This window comes from Pleurodeles waltl, chromosome 3_1 (genome assembly GCF_031143425.1).
Source record: "Pleurodeles waltl isolate 20211129_DDA chromosome 3_1, aPleWal1.hap1.20221129, whole genome shotgun sequence".
Classification (NCBI taxonomy): domain Eukaryota; kingdom Metazoa; phylum Chordata; class Amphibia; order Caudata; family Salamandridae; genus Pleurodeles; species Pleurodeles waltl.
In genome coordinates this window covers 1,387,400,167-1,387,424,821 of record NC_090440.1, presented here as the reverse complement: position 1 = coordinate 1,387,424,821, position 24,655 = coordinate 1,387,400,167, and the positions used below count along the sequence as shown (strand labels likewise).

Here is a 24,655-nt window from a genome sequence, read left to right as displayed (position 1 = left end):
GCATGCCTTCTTATCTATTGTTTGGAAGCATACCTGCATCAGGGGTCTTATAAATACATCTCACTCAGACATGGTTATCAGAGGGATTCTTACCAGATGCCATCTACGCTATCTATGCTACACGTTGCCTTGATGCAGACCCAGCCTTCATGTCCCCATGGAGTCTGATCTATAGACTTCATTCCAAGGTAACAAGGATTGGGAGGCTCTTCTCATTGACATGGTACTGGCAGATTAGGTTTATCACACCTAGCTCTCTTTAGGTTAGAGATTAGGTTCTCCATGCTAGTGTATTAGGGCCTACTTCACATCTTACGTTAATGCAAGATGGTGGGGGTCTTTATAAACATGACTCTAGTTTTTACAATTCTGCTTCTTGCATTGTTCATTATCCTAATCATTGCAGCTCACACATTGTACAGTAGATTGCAGTCTTCGTAAACCTATTGAAAACTTTACTGCATATCCTTCATTGCCCGTATGTGACTGAGACTTATTGCTCATGTAAAAAAAGGGTAATCTCTGTTTAACCACAGCTCCCCTGAGATATCACACTCTTGAGTCCATGTATAAAGGCTGCCAGAAATCACCTTTATCTGTTTAAGTGTTTGGTGAGGTACTGCTTGTGAGCCGGGAGGGTTGGGCTGACAGTTGCAACTTGTTGTAGGATTGGCCTAGTCACCTACAAACAAAAGTGCTGTCATCCCTAAACCAGCATTCTTGCCTAGAGCAAGAGTCCCACTATGATAACATATGCTAGTGTCCGGTATTCCCCTTAACTCAGGAAGGTGCAGTGTGTCCCACGCAAAAGGGCCTTCTGAAGGAGGACTACACTGGGTTTAAGTCTGCAGAGGCATTGGGTTACCAGCCCTCTCTTTGCCATATTGCCCAGCTGTTAGACCTGGCATCCTTGGCGTTGTCTCCACTGTCTTTTTTTCCCATGTTTTGACTGTGTGCTGGACTCTTTGTTGTTTTTGGTACTCTGGGCATTTTACCAGTGCCGACCAGTGCTGAAGTGCAAGTGCTTCTGTGTAAAGTGTATGTGTAATTGGCTTTTTCATGATTGGCATATTTTATTTACTAGTAAGTCCCTAGAAAAATTCACAAGAGGTGCCCACAGCCAGTAAATCAAATGCTACTTGTGGGCCTGCAGCACCGGTTGAGCCACCCACCTTAGTAGTCCTGCAAACTTGGCCCAGGTCTGCCACTGCAGTGTCTGCGTGCAGTTTAAAACTTCCAATTCAACCTAGCAAGTGACCTACTTGCCAGGCCTAAACCTTCTGTTTTTATACATGTAAGACACCCCTAAGGTAGGCCCTATGTTGCCCCATGGGCAGGGTGCAGTGCATGTTAAAGGTGGGACATGTACTGATGTGTTTTACATGTCAACAGTGAAATACTGCCAAATTTGGTGTTCACTGTTGCAAGGGCTATCTCTCGCATAGGTTAACTTGGTGTAGGAGGCTGGCCTGGTTTGTAGTGGGTACAAAGGGGTACTTACACTCTACACCAGGTCCAGGTATCCCTTATTAGTGTAGAAGAGGTGTCTAGCAGCTTTGGCTGATAGAAAAGGGTAGCTTAGCAGAGCAGCATAGGCTGAACTAGGAGACATGCAAAGTTTCCACTATACCACTGGTGTCATATGCATAATATCATACGAAAACACAATAAACAGATAAACTAAAAATAAAGGTACTTTATTTTGATGACAATATGCCAAAAGTATCTCAGTGAGTACCCTCAGTATGAGGATAGCAAATATACACAAGATATATGTACACAATACCAAAAATATGCAGTAATAGCAATAGAAAGCAATGCAAGCAATGTACAGTCACAATAGATTGCAATGAGAGCACATAGGTATAGGGGCAACACAAACCATATACTCCAAAAGTGGAATGCGAACCACAAATGGATCCCAAACCTTTGTGAGCTTGTAGAGGGTCGCTGGGACTGTAAGAAAACAGTGAGGGTTAGAAAAATAGCCCACCCAAAGACCCTGAAAAGTAGGTGTAAAGTGCACCTAAGTTCCCCAGAGAGCACAGAAGTCGTGATAGGGGAATTCTGCTAGGAAGACCAACACCAGCAATGCAACAATGATGGATTTCCGGACGAGAGTACCTGTGAAACAAGGGGACCAAGTCCAAGAGTCGCGACAAAGTCGAGATTGGGCAGATGCCCAGGAAATGCCAGCTGAGGGTGCAAAGAAGCTGCCACCGGATGGTAGAAGCTGTGGATTCTGCAAGAACGAAGAGGACTAGGAACTTCCCCTTTGGAGGATGGATGTCCCACGTCGTGAAGAAGCTTGCAGAGGTGTTCCCACGCAGAAAGACCGCAAACAAGCCTTGCTAGCTGCAAGGGTCGCACTTAGGGTTTTTGGATGCTGCTGTGGCCCAGGAGGGACCAGGATCTCGCCAATTGCGTGAGGAGACAGAGGGGGCGCCCAGCAAGACAAGGAGCCCTCTCAGAAGCAGGCAGCACCCGCAGAAGTGCCGGAACAGGCACTACGAAGAAGAGTGAACCGGAGCTCACCCGAAGTCACAAAAGAAGGTCCCACGACGCCGGAGGTCGTGCACTGCAGGTTAGAGTGTCGGGGACCCAGGCTTGGCTGTGCACAAAGGAAATCCTGGAAGAGTGCACAGGAGCCGGAGCAGCTGCAAATCACGCGGTACCCAGCAATGCAGTCTAGCGTTGTGAGGCAAGGACTTACCTCCACCAAACTTGGACTGAAGAGTCACTGGACTGTGGGAGTCACTTGGACAGAGTTGCTGAGTTCCAGGGACCACGCTCGTGCTGAGAGGGGACCCAGAGGACCCAGAGGACCGGTGATGCAGTCTTTTGGTGCCTGCGGTTGCAGGGGGAAGATTCCGTCGACCCACGGGAGATTTCTTCGGAGCTTCTAGTGCAGAGAGGAGGCAGACTACCCCCACAGCATGCACCACCAGGAAAACAGTCGAGAAGGCGGCAGGATCAGCGATACAAGGTTGCAGTAGTCATCTTTGCTACTTTGTTGTGGTTTTGCAGGCGTCCCGAGCAGTCAGCGGTCGATTCCTTGGCAGAAGGTGAAGAGAGAGATGCAGAGGAACTCTGATGAGCTCTTGCATTCGTTATCTAAAGAATTCCCCAAAGCAGAGACCCTAAATAGCCAGAAAAGGAGGTTTGTCTACTTAGGAAGGAGGATAGGCTAGCAACACAGGTAAGAGCCTATCAGAAGGAGTCTCTGACGTCACCTGCTGGCCCTGGCCACTCAGAGCAGTCCAGTGTGCCAGCAGCACCTCTGTTTCCAAGATGGCAGAGGTCTGGAGCACACTGGAGGAGCTCTGGGCACCTCCCAGGGGAGGTACAGGTCGGGGGAGTGGTCACTCCCCTTTCCTTTGTCCAGTTTCGCGCCAGAGCAGGGCTGGGGGATCCCTGAACCGGTGTAGACTGGCTTATGCAGAGATGGGCACCATCTGTGCCCATCAAAGCATTTCCAGAGGCTGGGGGAGGCTACTCCTCCCCAGCCCTGACACCTTTTTCTAAAGGGAGAGGGTGTAACACCATCTCTCTGAGGAAGTCCTTTGTTCTGCCTTCCTGGGCCAGGCCTGGCTGGACCCCAGGAGGGCAGAAACCTGTCTGAAGGGTTGGCAGCAGCAGCAGCTGCAGTGAAACCCCGGGAAAGGTAGTTTGGCAGTACCCAGGTCTGTGCTAGAGACTCGGGGGATCATGGAATTGTCTCCAATGATCTAATGACAATTCCATGATCTTAGACATGTTACATGGCCATGTTCGGAGTTACCATTGTGACGCTGTACATAGGTAGTGACCTATGTACAGTGCACGCGTGTAATGGTGTCCCCGCACTCACAAAGTCCGGGGAATTTGCCCTGAACGATGTGGGGGCACCTTGGCTAGTGCCAGGGTGCCCACACACTAAGTAACTTAGCACCCAACCTTTATCAGGTAAAGGTTAGACATATAGGTGACTTACAAGTTACTTAAGTGCAGTGGTAAATGGCTGTGAAATAACGTGGATGTTATTTCACTCAGGCTGCAGTGGCAGGCCTGTGTAAGAATTGTCAGAGCTCCCTATGGGTGGCAAAAGAAATGCTGCAGCCCATAGGGATCTCCTGGAACCCCAAAACCCTGGGTACCTCAGTACCATATACTAGGGGATTATAAGGGTGTTCCAGTATGCCAATGTGAATTGGTGAAATTGGTCACTAGCCTGTTAGTGACAATTTGTAAAGAGAGAGCATAACCACTGAGGTTCTGGTTAGCAGAGCCTCAGTGAGACAGTTAGGCATCACACAGGGGACACATACATATAGGCCACAAACTTATGAGCACTGGGGTCCTGGCTAGCAGGGTCCCAGTGACACATAACAAACATACTGAAAACATAGGGTTTTCACTATGAGCACTGGGCCCTGGCTAGCAGGATTCCAGTGAGACAGTGAAAACACCCTTACATATACTCACAAACAGGCCAAAAGTGGGGGTAACAAGGCTAGAAAGAGGCTACTTTCTCACACTTGGGGGCTGCCTTTAAGTATTTTTAAAGTGCAGATTCCCTTTGAGAGCATATTGAAATATGGAGTTTGGTGTCTCTGGACTCACAATATGTGAGTTGTTTTTTAGATTGTTAGTTTGAAAATGCCACTTCTAGAAAGTAGGCATTTTCTTGCTTTAACCATTCTGTGACTGCCTGTTTGTGGATTCCTTGTCTGGGTCAGACTGACAGTTGGGCTGTTTGTGTCGAGACGGGACACTCACCTGAAAAGCAGGATGTCTGCAGGGGCGATGTTATGCCCCCGACCTCCTGGAACACCTCTCGGCACTTCCTGGTGGACACAGAAACCCTGGCAGGTGTCCCAAAAGGAAAGGGGGCGTGGAAGAGAAAGAGACAAAACATTGCCACGTCTTGCTGGTCCAGCCAGGCACCCTTTAGCTTCGGGGGGCAGGTCGTTGTTGACAGAGTGATAGTAGTTAGTGCACTCAACTTCCTTGAAACTGAATCTCTCTGATATGGGCACAGGAGCAGTAGAAGAACACCGGGATGCTCCAGCACTTTTCTTGGATAATAATAACTGTTGGCACAATTACTAACACTGCATTACCAAAAACCCAAACTGAGTACCATAACAATAAGTACTGCAACACTAGGGCTGGCTTCACAGAGATTCACTGTTGCACACAACAATTAGAACTGTGGTTGCACTTATCATGCACAAGAAAGACAAACAAGGACATTAATTATATCACATATAACTTTCCTGCATGCATAGGGTTAAACTAAAAGGAACAAAAACTATCCAAGAAATACAAATGTCCACTCTGGGTTCAAACAGTAAGGGTGGCACAGTTTGGTTTGGTTTCACACTGTGTGTGAAAAACCCTTCTAAAAGCAAATTCCTCAAACCTGAAACACAGGCATGAATGACACAATTTAAATCCAAGAGTTATGCTATTAGAGAAAGAAAAGTCACGTAAATGTTCTTTTAAAATTGCACTGTCACTTTTTGTAGTACTTGTGCTCAAACAGATTTCCTGAAGCACATTTAGGCAAGTAACTACAATAATAATGTAGATTTTTCAGAAATGCATTTGTCTTTCAAGATAAGCACTCTGCCAAAATACGAGGTTTGAAATACACCAGCTGTTCTAGGAAAGTGCGGCGCTCAAAGAACAAACTCCCTGGACAATACTAGTCACTTAGCTGCAGTCTTTTCCGGAGTGTTGGAGGAATGCCTGGTGTCAGCTGGTATAGGAACGAAGAAAAGAATTCCCTCAAATGTCCTGAATACAAGGACGACATCAGGGACTGGACTGACAAATCAGATGCTGAGATCAGGAAGCAAAACAAAGCCAAGCAGGGAGGCATGTTTCACTCTGCTATTTATAGCCAATCAGGAAAGCAGTTGAGTTTCCACATGTGGATGAGTCACCACACCCAGTTAGAAGCACATGTCTACACCACACCCAATTAGAAGCACGTCTACACCTGCTCACATTATCAAACAAGCATTGGTAAAACCAATTGTGTAACACAGCACATTATGTTTACTTAGAAACATCAAGGTTTAACCAAGAACAGAGATATGATTTAACCCTAACCCCTGCGCATGCTGACAGATAACGCAGGAGGCACCTTGGGGATTCCTGACAGTTTTTGACTCTCCTCTAGACAGTGACACAAAGGGAGCTGGGGTGTAGCCTGCATATCCTGATGAGCCATCTGAGCTAGGGTGGAGGGAGGAGTGGTCACTTTCACCTGAATGGGCTGTGCCTGCCCTCACACAGTGCAGTCTCCAACCCCCTGGTGTGTGTCTGGGACCTGGGCAAGGAAGGATCTTGTGAACAACAGAGACTGTCCTTTGAAGTTTGCCTACTTCAAATGCTGAAAGGGGTATAAGTAACCCCAGACTTTAGATCACTTCTGGAACCAAGAGGAACCTCTGCCATGGAGATGAGCTGGAGAGTTGAGGAGCAGTGCTGCTTCTGCCTGTGAAAGGGGGCAAAGACTGGACTTTGTTGTGCATTCCTGCTTGAGAAGAATCTCCAAGGGCTTGAACGGAACTTGCCTCCTGTTTTGAAATCTCAGGGCCATCAAATACTTCCTCTGCTAGCACCTGGACTCTCTGCTGAGACTCCTGCCCTGCCAAGTGGTGCCCTATCCAGTCCTTGGGCCCTTTAAAGGTGAAGGTGGCAGATCAAGAGCTGAAATCTACGCACAGAACGCCGTGCAGGGAAATACAACAAGGGTGATAAAGGATGCGCCACCTGCTTCGCGGCTGAAATCGATGCTCCACCTACTTCAACTGGAGAAATGCTGCAACACCCGCTTGCAGCTGCTACAACGCAAACCCCATGCAGCGCAGTTTTCTAACACCGTGCAACTGGATTTCTCACACATCATCCCTGTGCGTCAAAGTCATTGTGACCCGGCGCGGATCCGAGCTGCCCTGTCTGGTAATCGACTCATCACTCTCTTGCAAAGGAGAAAAACGAAGCATCGCCTGCCCAAACAGAGGAAACAACGCACGATCTCACTTGCGATTAATTAATCAACGCATCACTGACTTTTTCAATGCACGCTCACCCGTGTGCATTTATTTTTGATGCAAACCAGGTACTTTGTGTTACAACAATGTTTCCATTGTTTTCTATGGAGTAAGACTCTTATTCTTTTGAAAATTCATATCTTGATTTGTGTATGTTGGATTTTTGTCCGTTTGTTAGCTTTATTTCGGTAAATATAAATACCATAAAAGCACACCACAAATCACAAATTCATAATTTTACAAAACAACAAGCTATGTATAAAAATCCTCAGAAATAAAATGTTGAACTACATAAAAAACTTTGAACATAAACATTTTCCATCTAAATATTCATACCATGTTATGGGATCATGCGAAAATGCAGAATTTTTCATAATGGGTATCAGGAGTCAAATACATACCTAACTAGAAATAACAGATAAAATAAGAATAAAACATTTCTATTTAAAAAGTATAAGAATATATAAACTTAAAAAATTCATTGGACAATAAAAAGTGATAAATGCATACATTAAAATTCATGAGTGAGTTCATCAGTGGCCACTCCCAACGTCTATTGTGAAATTTTCCCCTATTTTTTTTAAGCATATACAATCTGCAATGCCAAATAGAGTCTAAGTATTTTGCCAAACAACAAGCCACTAAAACAGATGGATCAGATTTAAGAACTCTCAGAGCCAGTAGACAATTCCTAAAACCCATTTTTCTACATAATGGAATAATTATGGATTCTTCCCTGGCACAGCCCATCGGGCACATCTTAGAAGTACAACTAGTATTAGTCCATTTGTGTGTTAGGATGCGCAAAGTAAGAGAACCTGTCCTAAATCTGGTATACAATGCACGTGCACGTGGAGAAAGTACTGTGTCCATATATTGCTCAGATTCATAGTGGCATTTGATTTTTAAAAAGCTGCCAGTCATAGATAATGATGAGACTGCAGAAAGTTGTGTAAGTTGGACATTGAGCCAAAATGCATCCTTCAGTGTCTGTGTAGCGTTTTTGGAATAGATGACGGATCCTTCCAGTATGCCTCCAAACTAAGTAGTACGAAAGTCCGTTCTACGTACGCACACCACTTGATTTTTAGGCTAGTGTTATTGGCCATCAAGTTAGCTAGCCCGCATCTATAGGGAGTAAGAGAATCTAGTGACCATAGGTGAATCCAAAACAGCAGAGGCCTGAGAGCAGCGATCTGGCTAATGGGAGACAAATTTAGATTAGCATTGGGGTACTGGAGGGAACTCTTAACAACAACCTTGAGAAAGAGTTTTCCACCCTTGTCAGATCGTCTAAATTGCAATGGCCCCACAATTCAGCTCCATAAAGCCCCCCCCCCCTGCATGCGATTTATAAATTTCAATAGCGGGCGCCATGGCGAAGCTGGGAGATCTAGCTGCAAATCTTACAATGCCACTCGCCCATTGTTTCAAGCTGAGGTTTGCTTTCCGGAGATGGGAATGCCACTTATGTGAGTCTTCTAGTTTTAGACCTAGGTAGTCAAAATCACCAACTCTTTCCAGCGCGGCACCCTCTAGGTAAATAGGTCGCTGCATCCTGCCTTTTTTATCCCCGAACACCATACATTTAGTTTTTAGTCGATTGATTTCCAGGCCATGGTCATTACAGAAATCCTTGAACCTCGAGAGCAGGGTTGAAAGGCCTGTAGCTGTTTGGGATATCACCAAGGTGTCATCGCCAAATAGGAGGCAAGGAATCTTCTGCCCTCCTATTTTGGGGGCATCATTGGAACACTCCATGAGATAGGGAATGCATGCATTTATGAACAGAAGGAATAAAGCAGGGGCGAATACACAGCCTTGTCTCACGCCACGAGCAGTAGGAAATTCTTCAGTTAATTCACCTTGCCGACCCCATCTAATTCTGGCATCATTACCAGTATAGAGATCTCTAATGATATTTAAAATAGAGGAGGGGACTCCCAGTTTAGTCAAGACCTCCCACAATTTGTAGCGGGGTACTAAATCGAAAGCTGATTTTAAATCAACAAATGCTACGAATAGATGACCTAAGTCCACATCTACAACTTTCCATTTAATGGAAATAAAGCGGAAAATCTGGTCTATTGTACTGACTTTTTCCCTGAAGCCCGCTTGGAGGTGGTTTAGGATTTGGTTTTCCACTATCCATTTCCTCAGCCTGCTCAACAATTGGTGGCAAAATATTTTTTGAAGATAATCAAGACGGCTGATAGGTCTCCCGGGGAATTCCTCTCTCCTTTCTTGTAGATGGGCACGATGATTGCCTCTTTCCATGAGTCAGGGTAGGATCTAGTAGTCAGAATGGCGTTAGAAAGCCTATTAATATATGGACTCCAGATGTTCTGGTCCGCTTTAAACATATCTGAGGGGATCCCATCCGACCCTGCGGCTTTCGCTGCTTTTTGAGCAGTAATGGCCAGCGCAGTTTCATTCAATGTGAAGGGAGGCAAGGAGGACATAGGCGAGTAAGATGCTGTCAGCTCTCCCAAACTTGGTACATCACAGACCAGTGAGGAGCCATACAGTTCCTTAAAATGGGAAAGCCAGGCATCAGGAGTAATATGGGACTCCAGATAAGGTGCTCGCTTCTGGTCGCTACGAGAGACCAGAAGCCAGAACCGTTTGGAGTCGTGGACCCTAGCTGCCTCAGATAATTCGCTCCAAAGCCCCTCTTCATACTCATGTTTGCTCTTATTACATGTAGAAACATAATGGCGCCTAGCATTGATAATACCTACTCTATCCTTTGTCCTTAACACATTAACCAAGGTATTTTTAGCCTCTCTACACCTCTTGTTGAACCATTTGCTGCAGGGTTGAGCACAAAAGTTAGTCAATGGCCTAACACATTTAGAAAACAGCTCTTTCAGGATTGCAAAGAGGTCCAAATGTAAAGACGTAACTTCAGTTGGGGCAAATATAAGGCTATCGTCAAATAACTGGTGGGTAGAGATTAAAGCACACAGTTTATCTCGAAGCTTGTTCGAGCTCTGAAAGGAGTCCCATCTTACTGTACGCCTATTGCTAGACAACTCCATGTCACCAGAAGGAGCAGAAGAAAATACAGCTCCTGCTAAAAAGATCTCTTATACGTAATCTGGAGAGGGGCGTGGTCACTAGTATGTGGATTACCCACTTCCACATCTGATATGTGGTACCAAACTCTTAAATTAAAGAAAATGTAATCCAGTTTATTACTATATAAACCCCTGAAGAAAGTTGGTCTGGCAGGAGTATCAGCTGGAAAGCGGCCATTGCGAAGACGGAGACCATGAAGTATCATAAGGTCTATTATCTGCGTAGCCATAATACAAGGTTTATATGAATTTTGTTGTATGGGATGGGGGGGATATTCCATATGCTATCTTCAGGCTGTATAACCTCTATGAGGTCTGGATTAAGTTTGAGTTGGACGTTAAAATCCCCTACTATTATAATATGGTATTTTAAACGGAGGTCCGGGATTAAAGTATTCAAAAGCTCAATAGTAATTAAACGATGGTTGGAAGGACCCGGCCTACTGTAGATATTTAATCAAAGAACAGGGGAGCCCGAGATTGGTTGGATGACAATAGCTAAAATATCAGGGGAGTCTACATATACCTCCTTAATTCCTCCCACCTCTTTCGGTTTTACCCAGGTATATAAGCCCCCTACTGCCCTACCTGCTAAAGATGGCTTAGCTGGTTTAAAAAAAGGAGCTAAACCCCTGTCTATATGTGCAGTGTGTTGCCCAAGTTTCCTGAAACATACAGGCATTAAAGTTTTCGACATATGCCCCCCACTCAATGTCAGCAAGTTTGCCATTGATGCCAGCCACGTTCCAGGTCAGAAGTTTTGCTGTCGCCTGAGCAGTGGAACAGCTTAATTTCCTGAGGATGTCATCTGGGGGATGGCTGTCAATGAGCTTCACCGGAGGTGAATTTGTAAAATTATTAGTAATATCAGATTGTAATTCCAGAGATGGTACAACACCTGGACTGGGTGAATTAGGTAAAGGACCTATAGCCGGTGAATCTAGGCTAAAAATGGAAATACAAGAGTTAGGAAGACATAGTCAATCAATGTACCCCCCTGGAAATCAAGTTTGCATGCTGTTTGGCCACCAGGAACAGGACCAGCGCTAATCATAGGAGCTGAATCAGATGGTATGCCTTTGAAAACCTGATGGCCTAATGGCCTGAAGTCTTGATAGTCTGCAGAACGTCTCGGAGCAAAATTGGCTGTTCTGGAGGAAGGATTCAGCTGCATGTGACTAGCAGAAGGGCGGCTATCGCTGAGAAAGATAGCAGAAGACTTCCTGTTTGTGTTACGTGCTTACATATCTAGGAGACCTGTTACCAAATGGGGATTTTTAAAATTGAGTTTTATGAACTCCCAGCCACCAGGTAAGCCATTCACTCATTCAGCAGATAAAATATCATCATGGATAACTGAGCCACAGCCTTTGACGTGTCTCAACCAGTGCGAGACCTTGTTGACGAGTGAGTCTTTGTCTTCTCGCGTGTTTGGAGACAAAGATGGAACATTACACATATATATATAGTTATTATTAGTTAGATATGGATTCCGACAAAAAGCTTTTGTGGTGTCCCATTTAAGAAGAACATTAGAAGAAATAGAAGTGTTACTTTCGGAAGGGGGGACATGCCAGCTGTAGAGACACTGCCTTTCCATAGGGCCTGCTGCACTTGCTGGCGGTGGCAGGGGCCGAGTTGACAAGACGCCTTTTACAAGCGGATGTTTAATTGTCACAGGATTTGGCTTAGGCTCGCAAGTAAGGAGAAGATGTTTGCTTTTGAGAAGAGTGGTGATCTCAAGCAGTAAAGATTTCAGCTTGCCTACTTCGCTCTTGAGACTAGACACCAGTGCTAGCAAGTCATCTTGCAGGGGAGCGCTCTCCGTATGTGACAGACTCATGGGAGTTAGTCGAGGATTTTCCAAATCTTGGGGGGCCAAGGGGGAAAAACGGTTAGAGCAGGGAATTGTGAAATTCGTTGCGTTGGCTTTTAATGCTTCAGATTCGAGATGAGATGCAAAGAGAGTAGGAGAACTGGTGATTTTAGTAGAGCCTTGGGAGGCTAACATCTGGTAAGGAGAAGTAGCGATTTGCAAATTGGGAGCAATATGCGATCTTGAAGTTAGAAACGGAATGAGAGTACCGGTTTTCGGCTCCTTTCGTCAAACTCTTGCCTTATTATTTAAGATCTGTTCCACCTCTTCAATCAGGTCGTCAATTTCCTTAGCAACACAATTGGTGTTGGGTAGCGTGGCCTTATTGGTTTTTGGTATCTTAGATTTGACAGAGCCCAATGCAGGGCTGCCTTTCGCCTTGCTCTTCCCCATTAAAGAGTGAAACTACAACACAATGTAAAAGGAAGATTTTTAGAATAATAGCCACCACTAAGTAGCCTGATGCCGTACCTTAGGGCCCAGAGGGGGGGCACAGCCCGGCTTCCTTCGGTCTCTGACGGGCACAGACGGGCCCGCCCTTGGCCCGGGCTTCGCCCGGGTGCGTCCCGCAAAGAGGTGATGGGTGGTGCGCTTTATAGCACCTGCGTTGTTGTTTGAGTAGCCCCAGGTGAGGGGCAGCAGGAGAAAGGAGCCTGGGACTTGGAGTCCCACCAGGCTCAATGCGGAAGACAGGACCGGTGATGCGCGCTGCGCTTTATGGCGCCCGAGTTGTTGTTTGAGTAGCCCCAGGTGAGGGGCAGCAGGAGAGAGGAGCCTGGGACTTGGAGTCCCACCAGGCTCAATGCGGTTTTCTATGGAGTAAGACTCCTATTCTTTTGAAAATTCATGTCTTGATTTGTGTATGTTGGATTTTTGTCATTTTGGTCTTGTTTGTTTTAGATAAATATTACCTATTCTTCTAAGCTGATGTGGTGTCCATTTTGTAGTGTTTCACTGTATTACTGCGTGTGTTGGTACAAATACTTTACACATTGTTTCTGAGATAAGCCTGACTGCTTGTGCCAAGCTACCAAGGGCGTAAGCAGGGGTTATCTAAGTGTGTTTCTTCATTGCCCTGACTAGAGTCCCCGCTTGGACAGAGTGCAAACTGACTGCCAAGCAGAGACCTCATTTCTAACGCCAGCCCATTGGCATTTCAGGACAAAATGGAGAGTTGTGTGTCTTCTAGTGATTCACCCCATGTCGTGGACAGCATTGTGCATGGAAGTCATTAGATGTCCTTCCCAGAATCTAAGCATTGTAGGACCCATTTTATCTTTAAGAAATTTGAACTCAGGACAACAACAGCAACAAACGCAGGGACATTCTGTTGCCCCCACCCCCACAAATTCCAACTAGAACAAAACATTGTAGACAGTCTCACTCGACCTCTCCCACCCCCCACACACATATATATATATATATAAATATATATCCCTGATGCGGCGCCTCCGAGTCACTAATCCCACTCTACCTTGTCGTGTGCATCTCTTCTCCTCCCTGTCAAGGGTAGGATTTTCTCTTCCTTCCCATAGACCAAAGTTTGGTCCTGGCCCCCAGACCCCTTGGCCACGCGGATGATCTTTGAACACTTGGAGCTGGGAGCGTTACTCCAGCCACTGCCAGGCGTCCTCCAGCGTAAGAAAAATGAAGGCCTTTTTTCTGGAATACCACCTTTAATTTTATAGGGAACAGTAACATATATTGGAGCTGCAGGGAGTGCAGCTTGGCCTTTTCTGCATAAAATGTCTTTCTCTGTTTCTGCACCTCCCTGGAGTAGCCCGGGAATAGAATAACGGTCGAGGCTTCATATTTGGCGACACCCTTCTGTCTCACCTCCTTGAGGATTGCATCCTATGATGAATTTTTTTTTTTTCCAATAATCGGACATGGAGTGGCACCAGCTGGGGGCTTAGCACCCTGTGTACCCGTTCTATGAAAAAGCATATGAAAAAATGTTCGGCTGTAAAGGTAGATCAAAGCCACTGTCCAAGGAACTACACCATATTACCCTTCTCAATCCCCTCCTGAAGCCCTACCTGCCTCAGATTATTATGCCTCGCCTGGTTCTCTGCATCATCCACTCTCCATGCAAGTTCTCCCTTACCTCTGCCATTTGCTGCCCGATGGTGCAGGTTGAGTACTCAAGTTCTGAGATCAGTACCTCAGCATTCATCACGTGGTTTGCAGTGTTGCTGAGGTCCTGCCTCAGGAGAGACACTTCTGACCCAAGCGCACCAATCCTGGATCCCAGGACATTCCTGTAGGTTTGTGTTGCCACTAGAAGAGCTGCTGTGTCCGACATCCCCGGGAGGGGGCCGCAGGGTGCTCCGGAAGGGGTTCTACTACTTTGGTGTATCAAACTATTTTTCCTTGGCGAGGTGCTTTAGGTTCCTTATCTTTCACCATGTTTACTGGGTGTCACGGTCTTCTGGTATTCGCAGTAGTGGCTCAGCATTGGAATGTAGGGAGTATAACGGGGTGGGGGCAAAGAAGTACCCTGTCGTGTCTCAGTCCCCAAGTATCAAAATGTCCAGTCCTTTTCTCCTGTGTGGTGCACCAAGGGCTCCTCGCCCAGGGGTCTCAGAGAGGGGAAAAAACGTATGTGGTTCACCACGGCTCAGATTAGTTTACCAGCCCTGTTTCTGTGCCACTAGTAGAAAGCAGGTGGGAGGGGCAGAAAGCTTGCACTCCCCCATTGACTCCACCATCTTGTTCCAGTGCGGTCTGTTCACTTTCTCTTACTTCTGGGGGTTATGGGCCACCAAGCCTTGTCACTAGAAAGAGGGAGGAATGTGGGAGAGTGATTCCAGGGGGGCAGAAGGGGAGGCAAAAGTCAGCAGGATCGTGGAGCTATGGGGGGAGGCAGTGTCTCCACTCCTCCTATAGGGTCGTCTTTCTAAATTGATGAGCATGTGTCCCACAGGGCTTCGCTTCGTTATGGCTTTCGGGTGCAGAAGGGCCTTCTCAGTGAGTGGGCCTGCCTGATCCTCAGCACGCCATGCCTAAAGTCAGCAGGATCATGGAGAAAACGGGGGATAGCTAGAGACTCTGCTCCCCACCTTATATGGCACTTTTTCTTAAATTAGTGAGCATCCATCTCACAGGGCCTCACTTTGTCACTGCTTTCAGGTGCAGAAGGGTCTTACCAGCTCATACGGGCCATCCGATCCTCAGCATGCTGCTCATTTTCCCTCTGTCTCAGCCACACTCACTGCACCCTGGGAACTCCTTTTATCCCAGCCTTGCACCAGTGGGGGGTGAAGGAACCGGCAGCTCTTGAGGTCGTGTGGAGGTGACCTCACTGCTCGCGACCCCAGGAGCTGGGCATGGTGGCTGCCATCTTCCCTTCCACAGAGTTGCTCCCTGCTCGGCGGCTGACTCTTCCTGCCGTGTTACAGGCAGCTGCGAAGTGTTAGGGACAGCGTCTGGCACCACCAGATGTCGTACAGAGTTGAGAGCGTAGTTTTTGGGGAGTGGCCTGATGGGCCTTACGGGGCTCCAAGATCAATTCATGATTTTCCACATGAATGGAGCTCTGCAGGGCTACATCTAGGCCGCCATCCTGCTGGCCAACCAAATGCAACATGTTTATGCAAATGATATCTTCTACCAAAACATTTATTTAGCATTAAGTAAACATATATCCAACATACATTCAAAGAAATGTCTAAATTTTCGCACAAACATAATGAACTGGAAATGTTTTCAAACTATGAAAAGATGGAGATGTTTTCCTAGAACTTCAAGAAGGTTGCAAAAAAACAAAATTTTGCACAGACTATTTTAGGTACTCCAATTGATTTAAGTCAGTCAGCTATATCCAGGACCATTGGAAATATATGATTGTACTGCCACCGGATTTTCTTACTAAATCTGTTTTTCTTGCACTTATTCCACTCTGTACTGCCCAATTTAAAGAATTCAACCAAAAAGAGCATTTCTTGCTCAAATGAATCAAATGTCACTGACCGAAATGCTCCACATGAGGAGCAGTACAGTGACAGGCACTTTGCAAGGGCTGACTTCTTACCTATCTGTTGTTAATTGCTGCATTCACCTCTTAAACTGCTATTAATGCGGGAAACCTTTGCCCAAACAATTTTTGTAACCCAAGTTGGTGGACTAGGTAATGCTTTTTGCCGAAAAATAACAAAATATCCGAAAGATTTAATCGATATTCAGGTTGGGTAGGATGCATTAGTTCTTTGTCATGAAGATGATGTTGCCTCTTTATTTGTGAAGATCCATGCTACATCACAGACATTTTTATCAAAATAACAGTTGCTTAATGAGAACAATCAGAGCACAGAAGATAATATAAACATTTTACGTGTCTTTTAATATTGGTTGTCTAGAATCTTACCTTCTTGGATGGTAGTAGCAATGGCCATATGTACTGGAGAATACTTTTTTTTACCAGACTTGATGTTAATAGATAACCATAGCGTAGACACAGAGTAAAACCAAAACTGAAGACCAGTTAAAAAAAACACACCTGAGATTCACAAAATAAAAGAAGCATGTTTTTGCTACATGAACTGCGCGTATTTTGAATTATTTTCTTCAGAGTGCAACATTGTTAGTTTTACACAAACTGTTTTGCTATAAGTGTTGGAACGATTTTAATAAATTAGTCATCCTGTACCTCTTTGAAAATATTGTAATTATTCACGTGTAAATAACAGTCTTAATAGGCCTGGGCACAATTTACATAGCACTAACGTAATTTGGGTAATTTCAGGAATATCTCATTACGCTTGTACTGTAAAATTCCTGATATTATGCCATTATGCCACATCGCAACAACCAGAATGCAAGCAACAGTTGCTTGCTACATTTGTTTTCTTCACACTATTTCTTTGCATAAAATGTGGCTTTGGTCTTTGCATCGTAAATTGATGCATAAATGCATTTCATGCTAAAATATAATACTAAAAGACGGATGTGCATGTCACATAATTACTCATAATTTTTTGTACTTTTTCTAATATGTTGCGTAATTATGTAAAAGCAAACTACAGACATTTCACACACCCCTAATTATTAACCTCTTAGCTGCTGGGCCTTTCCCCCCCCCCCCCAGTGCTGAGCCCTTTTTTGGCTATTTGGGGTGGTTCGCTCTTAGGCCTTCATAACTTTTTGTCCACATAAGCTATCCACGCCAAATTTGCGTCCTTTTTTCCAACATCTTAGGGATTCTAATGGTACCCAGAGTTTGTGGTTTACCCCGGAGGAGACCAAGAAATTAGCCAAAAATACAGTGAAAATTTCATTTTTTTTTTTTTAATGGGAAAAAAGGGCTGCCAAAGAAGGCTTGTGGTTTTTTTCCCTGAAAATGGCATCAACAAAGGGTTTCTGGTGCTAAAATCACAATCTTCCCAGCTTTCAGGAACAGGCAGAGTTGAATCAGAAAACCACATTTTTCAACACAAATTTGGCATTTTACTGGGACATACCCCATTTTTACTGTTTTTGGTGCTTTCAGCCTCCTTCCAGATAGTGACAGGAATGTGTGTGAAACCAATGCTGGATCCCGGAAAGCTAAACATTTCTGAAAAGTAGACAAAATTCTGAATTCAGCAAGGGGTCATTTGTGTAGATCCTACAAGGTTTTCCTACAGAAAATAACAGCTGCAATAAAAAAATATTGAAATTGAGCTGAAAACAACAGCCATTTTTCTTTATGTTTTACTCTGTAACTTTTTCCTGCGATGTCAGATTTTTGAAAGCAATATACCGTTACGTCTGCTGGACTCTTCTGGCTGCGGGGATATATAGGGCTTGTAGGTTCATCAAGAACCCTAGGTTCACCCTGCAGTTGGTTTTCATTCTATACTGGGTATACAGCAATTCATTTGCTGAAATATGAAGAGTGAAAAATAGGTATCAAGAAAACCTTTGCATTTCCAAAATGGGCTCAAGATAAGGTTTTGAGGAGCAGTGGTTATTTGCACATCTCTGAATTTCGGGGTGCCCATACTAGCGTGTGAATTGCAGGGCATTTCTCAAATAGACGTCTTTTTTACACACGCTCTTATATTTGGAAGGAAAAAATGTAGAGAAAGATAAGGGGCAATAACACTTGTTTTTCTATTCTATGTTCCCCCAAGTCTCCCGATAAAAATGATACCTCACTTGTGTGGGTAGGCCTAGCGCCCGCGACAGTAAATGCACCAAAACACAACGTGAACACATCCCATTTTTTGACAGAAAACAGAGCTGTTTTTTGCAAAGTGCCTACCTGTAGAGTTTGGCCTCTAGCTCAGCCGGCACCTAGGGAAACCTACCAAACCTGTGCATTTTTGAAAACTAGAGACCTAGGGGAATACGAGATGGGGTGACTTGTGGGGGTCTGACCAGGTTCTGTAACCCAGAATCCTTTGCAAACCTCAAAATGTGGCTAAAAAAACACGTTTTCCTCACATTTCGGTGACAGAAAGTTCTGGAATCTGAGAGGAGCCACAAATTTCCTTCCACCCAGCGTTCCCCCAAGTCTCCCGATAAAAATGGTACCTCACTTGTGTGGGTAAGCCTGGTGCCCGCTACAGGAATAGATCACACAACGGTCAATGTTGGTCCTTACATGAGGCAGCTGTTGACCCTGGGGTGATCCATTCCTGTTGCAGGCATTAGGTGTAGGCACTCAAGTGGGGTTGTGTTTTTGTCAGGACAGGTGAGGAATCACTGGGTGGTAGGAATTTTGTTGATCCCAGCATATTCCTGTAGTTTGTGTGACAGAAATGCCAGAAAAATAGAGTTTTTATTCAACATTTCAGCTTTGTAGGGTATTCTGGGTACGAAAACTTTGGGGAATCCACACAAGTCACACCTCTGTGGACTCCCCCGAATGTCTAGTTTCCAGAAATGTTTGGGTTTAGTGTGTTTCTCTATATGGCCGCCGAACCCAGGACCAAAAACACAAGTGCCTGCCTTACAAAACCAGTTTGTTTTGCGATAGATAATTTTGATGTCTCCACAATACGATTTGGGCGGTGGAATTTGGGGCCGAACTAAATTGGGGAGCTCCCAAGAAAGCATTCTCACTCTCTCTGCTTGCCGCCGCATTCACCTGCTCTCTGGGTTGGGCTAACCCACTATTACCCAGTTGCACAGACTGCTTGCGAAGGGACAGCAGGACTGTCCTCATCACCTCCCTCATAATGTACTGGAAGAGGAGTTATAGAATGGGACTCCGACGACTGAAAAATCACTCCCAGAATCTGCGCCATTGTCCTATCCCTCAGATGCTGTCTCAGTATCTGATGTCTCAGTCTCTGATCCTATGTCAGAGCTGTCCTCTATAACCTGAGTGACGGCAGCAGTCATCCATCAAGATGCCATCTCTGCTATTGGCTAAACTGTTGCTCTAAAACACTAGCCTACGTAGACAGTCACAAAATCGATGGTGTGTGTGAGATATGTGCAACAGTAGAGGCCACCTTACCTGCGCTTCTTCCCTCAATCAGCACGTTCTTTCAAGACACTCAAAAAACACCTTGTCACATACCATTCGTCACAGTCTTTAGCACCTCCTGCGCCCAGTCCAACAATCATTATTGGTGCTCCCACTCCCACTCCCTCCTCCTCGGATTCCCACATTACCACTCAGCAAAAGTGCCCTTCATCTCTCCATAGCCGCCCTCCACCCCGCACATACATTTCATTTGTATTATAGCGCAGGTAAGGGCTGACTTTACCAATGTACTCAGCTATTTACATAAAATACAGATTTGCTCTTTGCAGTAGGCATATAAACCTTCTGTGCTTCTTTATGGCACTAAAACTGCCACTAGACAAGTCTGACCCTTTTGTAGCAGAAACATAATCACAATACTTACTTGACTTTTTTATTGCTGCCTAAAAGCTACAGTTGAAAAGCGTCAGTTGAAGTATGTGCATTGCTTTGAAGACGCAAGCTGCAACTGCAAGACAACTGGTGGCAAATCTATATATATATATATATGTTCGATGGCATGTGTAGCTGCAGATACACATGCTGTGCACATCCCGCCATCTGGTGTTGGGCTCGGAGTGTTACATGTTGTTTTTCTTCGAAGAAGTCTTTTCGAGTCACAAGACCGAGGGACTCCTCCCATTTCGGCTCCATTGCGCATGGGCGTCGACTCCATCTTAGATTGTTTTTTTTCCGCCATCGGGTTCGGACGTGTTCCTTTTCGCTCCGTGTTTCGGGTCGGAAAGTTAGTTAGAATCTCGGAAAAATTGTCGGTATTGTTTGCGTTCGGTATCGGGTTAATTACAACAGATCGACACTGACTTTGGAAGAGCTCCGGTGGTCCTTCGGGGTTTTTTTCCATTCCCGGTCGGGGCCTGGTCGGCCCGGCCACGTGTCTCTTCAAGACTGATGGAACGGACCCCATTCCGCTTCTGCCCAAAATGCCATAACAAGTATCCATATACAGATCAGCATCTGGTCTGTAACTTGTGTTTGTCGCCGGAACACAAGGAAGATACTTGTGAAGCCTGTCGAGCGTTTCGGTCCAGGAAGACACTAAGAGACCGAAGAGCAAGGAGACTGCAAATGGCGTCGGCGCCGACAGGACAAGAGCGTTTCGAGGAGGAGGAAGAAACATTCTCCATCCAGGAATCAGACTCGGATGAGATCGATCCCGAAGAAACGCCGAAAACCGTGAGTAAGACGTCGAAACACAAAACTCACGAAAAAACCACTAAAGCCCAGGGGACGCCACCGCCAACAGGCCATGGCTTAACCCGAAAAATTGGTGACTGATCATCGGCACCGAAAAAGGGCACGCTGGTGGCGAAGTCATCCGACTCCGGTCGAGATACCGCCACACAGCAATCTCGGGCCCGAGATAGTGGCTCCGAGCAGGTTCGGCACAGAGATAGCGGCACCGAAATGGGTCGGCACCGAGAGACCACGACGCCGAAAGTAAAGAAGGTTTCGTCGGAACCGAAAAAAGCAGCCGAAAAGGTTTTGATACCGAAACATCCGGCATCGGAACCGAAAACAAGTTCCTACACTGAGGAACAAGGACTGTCCACACAAATGAAGACACATAGATTTGGACAGGAATTGGAAACAATAGAGCCAGACTATACACAAAGAAGGCTCCATATCCAAAAGGAAACAGGGAAGATCAGTACTCTCCCTCCGATTAAAATGAAACGCAAACTTGCCTTACAAGAAAAAGACAAGCAGCCACAGGCAAAGGTGGCTAAACAAGTAACCCCGCCACCATCTCCACAATGCTCTCCGCAACCATCACCGGGAGCCACTCCACCAATGATTCAATCCCCAACTCATACAAGAATGAGTCAAGATGACCCTGACGCATGGGACCTTTATGACGCACCAGTGTCAGATAATAGTCCTGAATGTTATCCAGCTAGACCGTCGCCACCAGAGGATAGTACAGCCTACGCACAGGTGGTGTCGAGAGCAGCGGCATTTCATAATGTCAGCCTGCATGCTGACCCCATTGAAGACGACTTTCTTTTTAACACACTGTCGTCCACACACAGCCAGTATCAAAGTCTTCCTATGCTACCCGGAATGCTAAAACACTCCAAACAAGTGTTTGAAGAACCTGTAAAAGGAAGGACCATTACTCCAAGAGTGGAGAAAAAATATAAACCGCCACCAACAGACCCCGTGTACATCACACAACAGCTAACACCGGACTCAGTTGTAGTAGGGGCAGCGCGCAAGAGAGCGAACTCACATAGCTCAGGAGATGCACCACCTCCAGATAAAGAAAGTCGAAAATTCGACGCAGCAGGCAAGAGGGTGGCGGCACAGGCAGCAAACCAGTGGCGTATTGCCAATTCACAGGCTTTGTTGGCCAGATACGATAGGGCCCATTGGGACGAAATGCAACACTTTATAGAACATTTGCCCAAGGAGTTCCAAAAGAGAGCGCAGCAAGTAGTAGAAGAAGGACAGAGTATCTCCAACAATCAGATACGGTCAGCAATGGATGCTGCAGACACAGCTGCTAGAACTGTCAACACAGCAGTAACAATAAGGAGACATGCATGGATGCGTACTTCAGGATTTAAACCAGAAATACAGCAAGCTGTGCTGAATATGCCATTCAACGGACAGCAGTTGTTTGGGCCGGAGGTGGACACTGCGATCGAAAAACTTAGGAAGGACACTGACACGGCCAAAGCCATGGGCGCACTCTACTCCCCACAGAGCAGAGGCACATTTCGAAAAACACAGTATAGAGGGGGGTTTCGAGGACAAAGCACAGAACCCACAACCTCACAAACAAGACCCACTTACCAGAGCCAGTATCAGCGGGGAAGTTTTCGGGGACAATATAGAGGGGGACAATTCCAAAAGAATAGAGGGAAGTTCCAAAGTCCCAAAACTCCTCAAAATAAGCAGTGACTTCCAAGTCACAAATCCCCAACACATAACATCTGTGGGGGGGAGACTAACCAAGTTTTACAAACATTGGGAGGAAATAACAACAGACACTTGGGTCCTAGCAATTTTCCAGCATGGTTATTGCATAGAATTTCTCAAATTCCCTCCAAACGTCCCACCAAAAACACACAATATGTCAAAACAGCATATAGATCTTCTAGGACTAGAAGTTCAGGCATTGCTACAAAAAGAAGCAATAGAATTAGTACCAAACCAACAGAAAGGGATAGGAGTTTACTCTCTGTACTTTCTCATACCCAAAAAAGACAAGAGTCTGAGACCTATACTAGATCTCAGAACATTAAATACATACATCAAATCAGATCACTTTCACATGGTAACATTACAGGACGTAATCCCACTGCTCAAACAACAAGACTACATGACAACACTAGACCTAAAGGATGCATATTTCCATATACCGATACATCCTTCACACAGAAAGTACCTAAGGTTTGTATTCCAAGGGGTACATTACCAGTTCAAGGTGTTGCCATTCGGAATAACAACTGCACCAAGAGTTTTTGCAAAATGCCTGGCAGTAGTAGCTGCACATATCAGAAGGCAGCAAATACATGTGTTCCCGTACCTAGACGATTGGTTAATCAAAACCAACACGCTAAAACAGTGTTCACAACACACGAAGTACGTCATAGATATCCTCCACAATGTAGGTTTCTCAATCAACTACACAAAGTCACACCTTCTGCCGTGTCAAACACAGCAATACTTAGGGGTGACAATCAACACAGCAAAAGGGATTGCCACTCCAAGCCCACAAAGAGTTCAAGCATTTCACAATGTAATAAAGACCATGTATCCAAAACAAAAGATACAAGTCAAAATGGTGATGAAACTACTAGGCATGATGTCCTCATACATAGCCATTGTCCCGAACGCAAGGTTGCACATGCGACCCTTACAACAGTGCCTAGCATCACAATGGTCACAAGCACAGGGTCAACTTCTAGATCTGGTGTTGATAGACCGCCAAACATACACCTCGCTTCAATGGTGGAACAGTATAAATTTAAACCAAGGGCGGCCTTTCCCAGACCCAGTGCCACAATATGTAATAACAACAGATGCCTCCATGATAGGGTGGGGAGCACACCTCAATCAACACAGCATCCAAGGACAATGGGACACTCAGCAAAAACAGTTTCACATAAATCACTTAGAACTATTGGCAGTATTTCTAGCGCTAAAAGCATTTCAACCCATAATAAGCCACAAACACATTCTTGTCAAAACAGACAACATGACAACAATGTATTACCTAAACAAACAAGGGGGGACACACTCAACACAGTTGTGTCTCCTGGCACAAAAAATATGGCATTGGGCGATTCACAACCACATTCGCCTAATAGCACAATTTATTCCAGGAATTCAGAACCAGTTAGCAGACAATCTCTCTCGAGATCACCAACAGATCCACGAATGGGAGATTCACCCCCAAATACTAAACAAATACTTCCAGAATTGGGGAACACCACAAATAGATCTATTTGCAACAAAGGAAAACGCAAAATGCCAAAACTTCGCATCCAGGTACCCTCAAGATCAGTCTCAGGGCAATGCGTTATGGATGAGCTGGTCAGGGATATTTGCTTACGCTTTTCCCCCTCTCCCACTCCTTCCATATCTGGTAAACAAATTGAGTCAAAACAAACTCATACTGATAGCGCCAACATGGGCAAGACAACCTTGGTACACAACACTACTAGACCTCTCTGTAGTGCCTCATGTCAAACTACCAAACAGACCAGATCTGTTAACACAACACAAACAACAGATCAGGCATCCAAATCCAGCATCACTGAATCTAGCAATTTGGCTCCTGAAGTCCTAGAATTTGGACACTTAGACCTTACACAGGAATGTATGGAGGTCATAAAACAAGCTAGAAAACCTACCACTAGACATTGCTATGCAAATAAGTGGAAAAGATTTGTTTATTACTGCCATAATAATCAAATTCAACCCTTACACGCATCTGCCAAAGACATCGTAAAATACTTACTACATTTGCAAAAGTCAAAGCTAGCTTTCTCTTCCATAAAGATACATCTTACCGCAATTTCAACTTACCTGCAAATTACGCACTCAACCTCACTATTTAGGATACAGTCATGAAAGCGTTTATGGAAGGACTAAAAAGAATTATACCACCAAGAACACCGCCAGTTCCTTCATGGAACCTCAACATTGTCTTAACACGACTCATGGG

At 45.3% G+C, this 24,655-nt stretch overlaps 1 protein-coding gene across 4 annotated transcripts in view; it reads left to right on the top strand.

Annotated features, from left to right (window-relative positions):
• HIVEP3 (HIVEP zinc finger 3) overlaps positions 1 to 24,655 on the top strand; it is a 1,670,978-nt gene that overhangs the window by 1,550,821 nt on the left and 95,502 nt on the right. The window lies entirely within an intron of this gene.